We start from the raw sequence: 8,686 nt of genomic DNA on the forward strand, positions 1-8,686 counted from the left end.
AAGATGTGGCTCCAGTGAAATACCTGAATGCAGTTCAGAGAGTTTCCACATGCCCATTTGTCATTCCGACCAAGGACTATCTCTGCAGCCTCCAAAACCTAGCGTAGCTTGGAAGACTGTCTTGGAAAAGCAATAGTGATCTTGACTCCATGGCCGACATCAAGGAGGAAACCTGGAGCATCTGAGGCCAGTAGGCTGCTGAGTGAACAGCTGTGAGAAAGGGAAGGTGAAATTTCTAAGATCTACAGGATGACAACGGCCAGAAATCCAAGAACAAAAAACTCCATGTTGTCAGGCTTGAGGGGAAGCTCCACGATGGCAGGGAAAATAATGACATGAGCAGAGGGTGGACATTACCTCCTGGCCAACAGAAGGTGAACCATGGCAACAGGAGAGTGTGCCCCAAGATTGTGACATCTTTCACAACTGAAAAATTTAACTCGGATTTATTTTATTAATAGATTTGTTTGCAATATATTTTGAGGTCAAAACTGGAATATGTTATGACAGATATATTTTCTATCTGAGTGTAATGAAATTATACTGCATTTTTCTTCTCTACATTTTCTTGACTATGACAATGGTATTTAAACAAAGTAATGTCCAGAGAGTATGAAAATAAACAATGAAGATTCCAACTTAAAAACAGGTTGCTCTTGCTGTACTGCTGCCAAAGAATTGTGAAATAATTTCTCTCTCAAATCCTTTTGATTATAAATATATATGCTATGACATATGGAGAATCTCACTGCCTTATTTTTGGAAATGACATCTTACTCTGTATTTTGATATCCATATTATATACACATATAGACAGTCAGCTCCCTTTAGAAACATCTTTAATATTGATATAAATACACTAAACAAAATAACCCAATATTTACCTACTGCCCAATGATAACAAATGCTTTTATGATTTTATTCATTTCTGATTAAGCAAAATATCAGAATCTCAGAAAATGACCCTTATTCATATCAGGTCTGCTTATCTTCTTCCCTCTTATGTGATATGAAATGGTATATGCCTTCCATTCAATGTGTACATGTATATTTTAATGTATTTCAAATATTTATATAATACACACTTGCATGTTTTGTAGTTTCAAATTTTCATATGTAGCATCATATTTCCCACTTTTGTACTATTTGTTTTTATTCACACAAATTATATACTGGAAATCTATTTGTAATATATGTAGTTGTAGTTCACAGTTAATTGCTTTAGTGAAGTTCATTTTTATTGAATATCTAAGGTTTCATTATATTTTTAATTTATTTATATTCTTACTACTTAGAGGACTCTGACACCTAGTTGAATCTATTAAATTTGGGGCATGATTTTAAGTATGACCATAGCCATTTACAGAGGGTTTAACTGACAACATCTAAAGCTAAAACCACACTCCGTACATCATGTAGGATACAGATAAATAAGGCATTGCAATATTTGAGTTACAGTCAAGGCTTCAACTTTCCCTAGCAAGATATAGTCTTTATATACATCATGTGTCAGGTTCAGTGTTTCCATTTCTAGATTGGTTTATCTGATACCTTTTGCTGAGTTCCTTTATAGACACCTCTCTGCCTTATGTAATCAAGAAGCAGAGATCTGTAAGATTCTTAGTGCCTGTCAGATTTCTACTAAATCCTGAACTATGAGACTCCACTGAACTCCTGCATGACTTCTAAGAGCAAAATGCTGGATCCTCAGAATGAACTCAGCTCACTATTAAAATTTTTTGCCAGAGTTCAATGCTAGGAAGAAAATGGACTATTTGTTCCAGCCAATGCATGATGACAGGAACCAGCTTTCTATTTCTTAATGCATTTACTAAAAGTCCTTACAATTGTGAAGAAATGTCTCTTGCAACACAGAAGCATCTCTCAAATACTTGAGAGCTTTTGCTCTGAAAAGTAATCATCATGAAGGGTAATGCTTGTGTTTTCCACTCTCTGGGAAAAGAGAATCATAGCTTTGTGAACTATCAGGTAGCAGGCACAGCTGGCCTAATCATACTGACCAACCCTTTGTACTTTTCCCACTTCTCTGATTCCACTGAGCCTCCAAACTCTTCTCACTCTTATTCTTACTTTAAAATACTCAGTTACTGCACAAATAGGAACTGAGCTCTTTGTTGTCAATTGTCAAAGAATAAAATGTGTCTTCATTATTTATAATTAATGTCTGGCTGTGTTTATCTTTGGAAGCAGTAACCATTGCAGACATTTCTATATACTTTCACTCAAAATCCATTAATTTGCCAACTCAAAAAAAAAAACCAAAAAACCTGCCAGTCTTTTGTTTAGCAATAGCAAAACAGTGATGACCCCAGTGTCTATGTGACGAAGGACAAGAGCTTCAACTAGTTTGCTGCTTCATGAGGACATGGAACAGGAATAGTCAGCCCTTTCTCTAACCAGTTTTCTCTCTTGTTTATGTCATCATCACAAAAAACAAAGATGAAATTCGCTGTTTTATTTTTGTTTTCAAAGCTGTCATTGATCTTAGAGCTTTGTGCTTGATAGGCACATAGCTACCAATTACCTACATCACCAACTCTTGTTTTGAGACCTCGTGGCTTAGATTGTCCTTGAATTGACTACAGAGCCCAGGCTTACTTTGAACTTGCAATCCATGTTTGGAGATCATGGGCATGTGCCACATGCCCCTCATAATTTTACACAATATTTTCCATAAACCCATTTTTGAGGTTCTATTCCATAGACCACTTGGAGAGTGCCTAGCGAGTCATCACCCAGCCTTACATCTCATCAAATCTCTGCTTCCTCCTTAGTCTCCTGTGAGAAGCTGCAGCTGTGAGCCACCTATCCTAGCACATGATCTAGCTGCTTTGCCACCCTGCCATGGTCTATTGTACCCTCAAAAGCATGAGTCAAAAAATAAATCCCTCCTCCATTAAGTTGATTCTGTCAGATATTTTGTCACAGTAAGGAAAATCATATCTAAAATAAAAAATTCTCAATTCCATATCAAAATGATTAGATCAATTATACTCATAGCAATAGTAAATTCAAAAGTATTGAGGGTAAACTCCTAGTAATCTGAACCATTCCACTTAGTCACAACTCTTAAAAATTTCAGCATTTTTTCAAAAGCACCAAGAAGAGGCCCAAGACATCAGCACATGGGATTTTGACATTAGTTCCAGATGCAAACTGTAGAACCCATTAAATTTCCTATTACTGGGGAAGAGTCTCAGATACCTTTGTATTTTTTAGCCTCCACTGTGTATTGGGTTTGCCATATGGAATTTTAATAAAGTAAATTTAGCTTTCTAAATTAATTAAAATATGTATATCCTAAAGATATTTTACTCATATGAAAACAGATTTCATGATGTCTATTTTGTAGATTGAGAAACTGAGTATAGGGCTGGAAAAATGGCTTTGTAGTGAAGGCACTTGCCTGTCAAGCCTAGGACTCATGTTCTACTCTCCACATCCAATCCATAAGCCAAACACACAAAGATGAGGCAAGCGTGCAAGGTCACACATGCACATTGGGTGGCACATACATCTGGAGTTTGATTACAGTGGTGGGAGGCCCTTGTACACTGATTCTCTCTATATAGCTCCTTCTCATAAAAAAGGCCAGTCTGTTGGGCTTGCCTTAAAAAAAAAGAAGGAAATAAAGTGAGTTTAAAAGAAGTAAAGTGATTTTCCGGATGTTGTACAACTGAGGGACAAGGTCTAAATTGAAGAATAATACATTGAATTACATCCAATGTTTTCTCTCTGTTTGAATATTTTTCATAGTTTGTCCTATTGTGACTGGGCTGGAGATTACACAAAGAAAGTGCTGTCAACTTAAGATATAACCTTAATTTTATAACCCAATTTCGGCCTGGAATAGAAGGATGACTAGTTTAAACTAGGTTTCTGTTGGAATGCTGCTCTAAAAGTCTCATTTAAGGGTTGGAGAGATGGTTTAGTGGTTAAGCGCTTGCCTGTGAAGCCTAAAGACTCTGGTTCGAGGCTCGATTCCCCAGGACTCACGTTAACCAGATGCACAAGGGGGTGCACATGTCTGGAGTTTGTTTCCGGTGGCTGGAAGCCCTGGCATGCCCATTCTCTCTCTCTCTCTCCCCCTCTTTCTGTTTGCTGCTCTTAAATAAATAAATAAATATATTTTAAAAAATAAAAATCTCCAGCACTCGGGAGGCAGAGGTAGGAGGATCACTGTGAGTTCAAGGCCACCCTGAGATGACAGAGTTAATTCCAGGTCAGTCTGGACCAGAGTGAGACCCTACCTCGAAAAACCAAATAATAATAATAATAATAATAATAATAATAATAATAAATATAAATCTCATTTAACATAACAAAGAATAGTATACAGTGATCAGGCACAGATGTTGTTGCAGTAACCATCCATTGCTGGGATACACATCTAACCAGAATCAGCCTATAGGATGAAAGGGTTTATTTCAGACATGCAGAATTCAGAGGAAACACAAATACTAGAAGAATCTTGCTTACTTCCATAGATTCATAGTACAGAGAAACCACCAAACAGCCAGTAAACATGAATAGCCACAGCTAAAACATCTCTCTATACTTTAGGCCTGGACACAAGGATCTGATCCCAGTGACAACTCTTGCACCAGAGCTTTGTCAGCTATAAACAGAAGTTGCAAACTTAATGATGATGATGATGATAATAATAGTAATACATATATGGCTATATAATACATACATTCACTTTCAAATGAAACATTCCACCTCTGGCCCTCAATAGATTCATGATTCCCTTACAATAAAAATTGTCCTCAGATCAACTTTAAAGGTCCCCATAAGCTTAAACTACTTTAACATTGTTCAAAATCCCAGATCTCTCCTGAGATTTATAACTGCTTCTTAACTTTGAGTCCTGTAAAATTAAAACAAATGACATACTTACAATATATAATGTCACAGGGTAACCATTTCCATTGCAAAAAGGCATATCAAGGCAATTCTAGACCAAAGAAAAAATTTTAAAAAAAACAGTATGGAAACATCATCAAACATATGCAGTTCAATTCCAATATCCATAACCAGGGAATGAAGTCTAGAGTTTCAATTCCACCTCCTCAACCTGTGTTGACCAACCCAGGGAAAATTCCAACCCAAGCTAGCAGGTCTCCATGGTTGCTATTCCTCAGTCATGGTACATCCAAAACAACTTTAGTCTATATTGCAAACCTTGGATCAACTTTATAGCTCCATACAATTACCTTCCTTGCCCTACACACAGAGATTTCAGCACTGTTTCCCTTTGTCACATCTCAGCAGTAACTGGAACCAGTTCACCTTTGTACAGTTCCTTAAAGGGTCTCCATACAGGGAGTTGAACCATGCTTCACATTGTCCAGGGGACATTTTCAAAAAAATAAAACCATCTTGTACTTCATGTCCCACTTCTCTGCATTTTTCAAGCTTCCAAAATGAATATCAGGTAAGTGGCATAGCCAAATTTGTAAATGCAGGTGGTGATGGGGGATAAACCTTAACATTGAAGAACAGCATACTCCTTTATCAGTCTTCCTTCAGCCACCTCCTTTCAATGGGAATATTTATATTGTTTCAATGAAAAACAGTTGGCCTATTCTTGATGATAGTACTCTGCTTAACAATTGCAGCTTCATTAATCTAAAACAAGCCTCTGTGCCTATAACTTTCAACTTGCTTGGGTTTTTTCCTATGATAAAACATGCATCTTTCATATGTTTCTGTTCTATAACTTTTACCAAGCCCACCAACCCATTACACTTAATTCAACTTTGATCAAACTTTCTGGGCATGAATGGAAAAACACAGCCAGCCTTTTCTCCAATAGCCCAGTTCCAACGAAGTACTCTTTCATTTAAAAATCAATAAGTCCTTCCTTCATAGTCTGCAAGCCCCTCTGAATTTAATTTTTTTAAATATTGCCAGAATAGTCCACCAAGCTCTGATTATGGTACTGCAAAGATTCTCCAGTCCAATGTATCAAATTCATCCACATTTCTCCCACAAGCAAGTTCCAAAAGAGCAACATACGCATGAGCAGATTCATCACACCAACGACCCCATGCCTAGTATCATTTTCACTGTTGCAGTTACCTTTCATCTCTGGGAGATATATTGGACCAGAACCAGCTTATGGGAGGAAAGTGTTTATTTCAGGCTTACAGAATACAGAGGAAACACCATCTATGGCAAAAGAAGCTGTTTCACTTCTACAGATTTATAGTTGAGACACATTATCAAGCAGCTTACAAACACAAAGAGTCAGAACTCCAACTGCTCTCTATATCTTAGGCTTGGACTCAAAGATCCATTCCTAGTAACAACCCCTCTAACACTGTCTTACCTGCTGGAGACTCAAATTACAAGGTTAATTAAAAATACCTCAGGCTATGAAGTATGTACATTCATATTCAAACTATCATAGATGGTTATATATTGGTGGATTTTGTGATAATAGGGTGTGTTTCTAATTATAAGAATAGAATATGAGAATCGTCTTTATAGAGTTCTGAGAGTGCCATGAATCAGAGGGCTTAAGAAAATGATAATGTTTACCTAACTGCTGGTACCTGGCCCAAATATAAGGATTATACTTTTTGTTTTCCCCAATGCCTATTCTTGTTATGTAGATGTTAAATTTTTGCTGTAATAAGACACCTGATCAGAAACAGTTTATGGGCGGAAAAGATCTATCAGGCTTCTTATTTCAAGGGGAAGACTCATCTTGTCAGAGAAAAGTTTGAATGTCCTCTCATATAACTGCCACAGAAAGAGGTGGGGGAGAGAGAAAGAGAACAAAATAGCTGGCTCTTTACACCCAGTGGTCTGGGCCAATAAAACTCAAAGCCCAACCACAGTGACACACCTCCCCCAACAAGGCTCTAATTTCAAAGGCTCCAACTAGTGGGGACCATATTGGGGGAGGCTTAATGACATATACCTGAGACTCTGTGGAGCATTTTACATTCACACCACTTCACCTGGCTTTGGCACATATTCTGCTGGTATTTCAATTGAGCTGCATCATAGATGTGTGGAGAAAATGGAGACCTAATATTCCTTCATCTGATTATTTTTCTCTTCATATGTATTATAGACTTTCTGTGTCTCTTCTTTTTATCAATTACTCAAATCTAAACTATGATTTTTATTGTCCAAATGGTATTTGTCATTACTTAGCCATTTTATACTTCCAATTTTATGATATTTTCAAAAAGTATATCTAGGCCTGGGCGCGCGCATTGGCTCCTGTGCGGGCTCATTGGCGATGTGCTCTTTCCCCGCCGAGCAGCACACAGCATGTTAGTCTGGTGGCCCCTCCGCCTGCACCGCCACCCCTGCCTTGCAAGGACCACCGCCACCTCGGACCGGCTGTATGATTAGGCCATAATCTTCAATGAGTAGACATATTCCTCATTTCTGTGGTGTTCTTAGTCAAACATTTTTGGAGTTTCTGAAGGGCAGTGGAGATTACTGCCAGGCACAGCACGACCTCTACGCAGACAAGTGAACTGTAGAGATCCATTGCTACTCGACCAAGAAGCCCCCTTAAGAATGGTTAGCCTGAACACAGCAGTGTTGAAGTGAGATCCACAGCTTTAACAAGAGCTCAGACCTGGATGGGGTAAACGTCAGTGCACTTCTTTGTATCACCTCAGTATTACTGGATTGAAGAGTTGCTGCTTCTTGTTAGGAGGTTCATTTCATTTCCCATTTCTCTCAGCTCCATACTCAAAAGCACTGAGAAGTTCAAGTGAAGTATATTGAAGTAGACTTCATTTTTTTTTTTTTTTGCTCCATTTTTGTATTCAGTTTTTTAAAATTCTTTCATAACCCTATTGGGTGTTTTTTGTTTGTTTGTTTTTAAACTAAATTAACATGGCTCGAATGAACCAGCCTGCTCCTGTGGAAGTCACATACAAGGACATGAGATTCCTTATTACTCACAATCCAACCAATGCAACTTAAATAAATTTATAGAGGAAGTAAAGAAGTATGGAGTGACCATAATAGTAAGAGTATGTGAAGCAACTTACGACACTGCTCTTGTGGAGAAAGAAGGCATTCATGTTCTTGATTGGCCTTTTGATGATGGTGCACCACCTTCCAACCAGATTGTTGATGACTGGTTAAGTCTTGTAAAAATCAAGTTTTGTGAAGAACCTGGTTGTCGTATTGTTGTGCATTGTGTTGCAGGACTTGGGAGAGCTCCAGTGTTTGTTGCCCTAGCATCAATTAAAGGTGATATGAGATATGAAGACACAGTACAATTCATAAGACAAAAGTGGCGTGGTGCTTTCAACAGCAAGCATCTTTCGTATTTAGAGAAGTATAGTCCTATAATGCTGCTGTGCTTCAAAGACTCCAGTGCTCGTATTAACAACTGTTGTATCCAATAAAACTGGGGTGCCTGATGCTATTGCCTTGGATGTGGAACTTCAGACAAGACCTGTTTTGTCATACATAATTAGCCAATGTTTTGGCTTGGTGAATAATTCTAATGAAGTCTATAGGAGTGTTAAAAGTTTTCCCAGGCTATAAGCTTGACAGAATTGCAACCTCTAAGTTTAGGTTATGATCAACTTATTTGGACACTTAGTAAAAGATTCTGGCTGGTCACCATTTAAAATGTGATTATTATTTGTACCAATTGACCTTTCCTAAAATCGTGTGG

General features: G+C 37.8%; 1 pseudogene; it reads left to right on the forward strand.

Moving 5' to 3' along the window:
* Positions 1–7,890: 7,890 nt before the first annotated feature.
* On the forward strand, positions 7,891–8,481 carry LOC101610466 (annotated as a pseudogene).
* Positions 8,482–8,686: the final 205 nt, after the last annotated feature.

This window comes from Jaculus jaculus, chromosome X (assembly GCF_020740685.1).
Source record: "Jaculus jaculus isolate mJacJac1 chromosome X, mJacJac1.mat.Y.cur, whole genome shotgun sequence".
NCBI classification, from domain to species: domain Eukaryota; kingdom Metazoa; phylum Chordata; class Mammalia; order Rodentia; family Dipodidae; genus Jaculus; species Jaculus jaculus.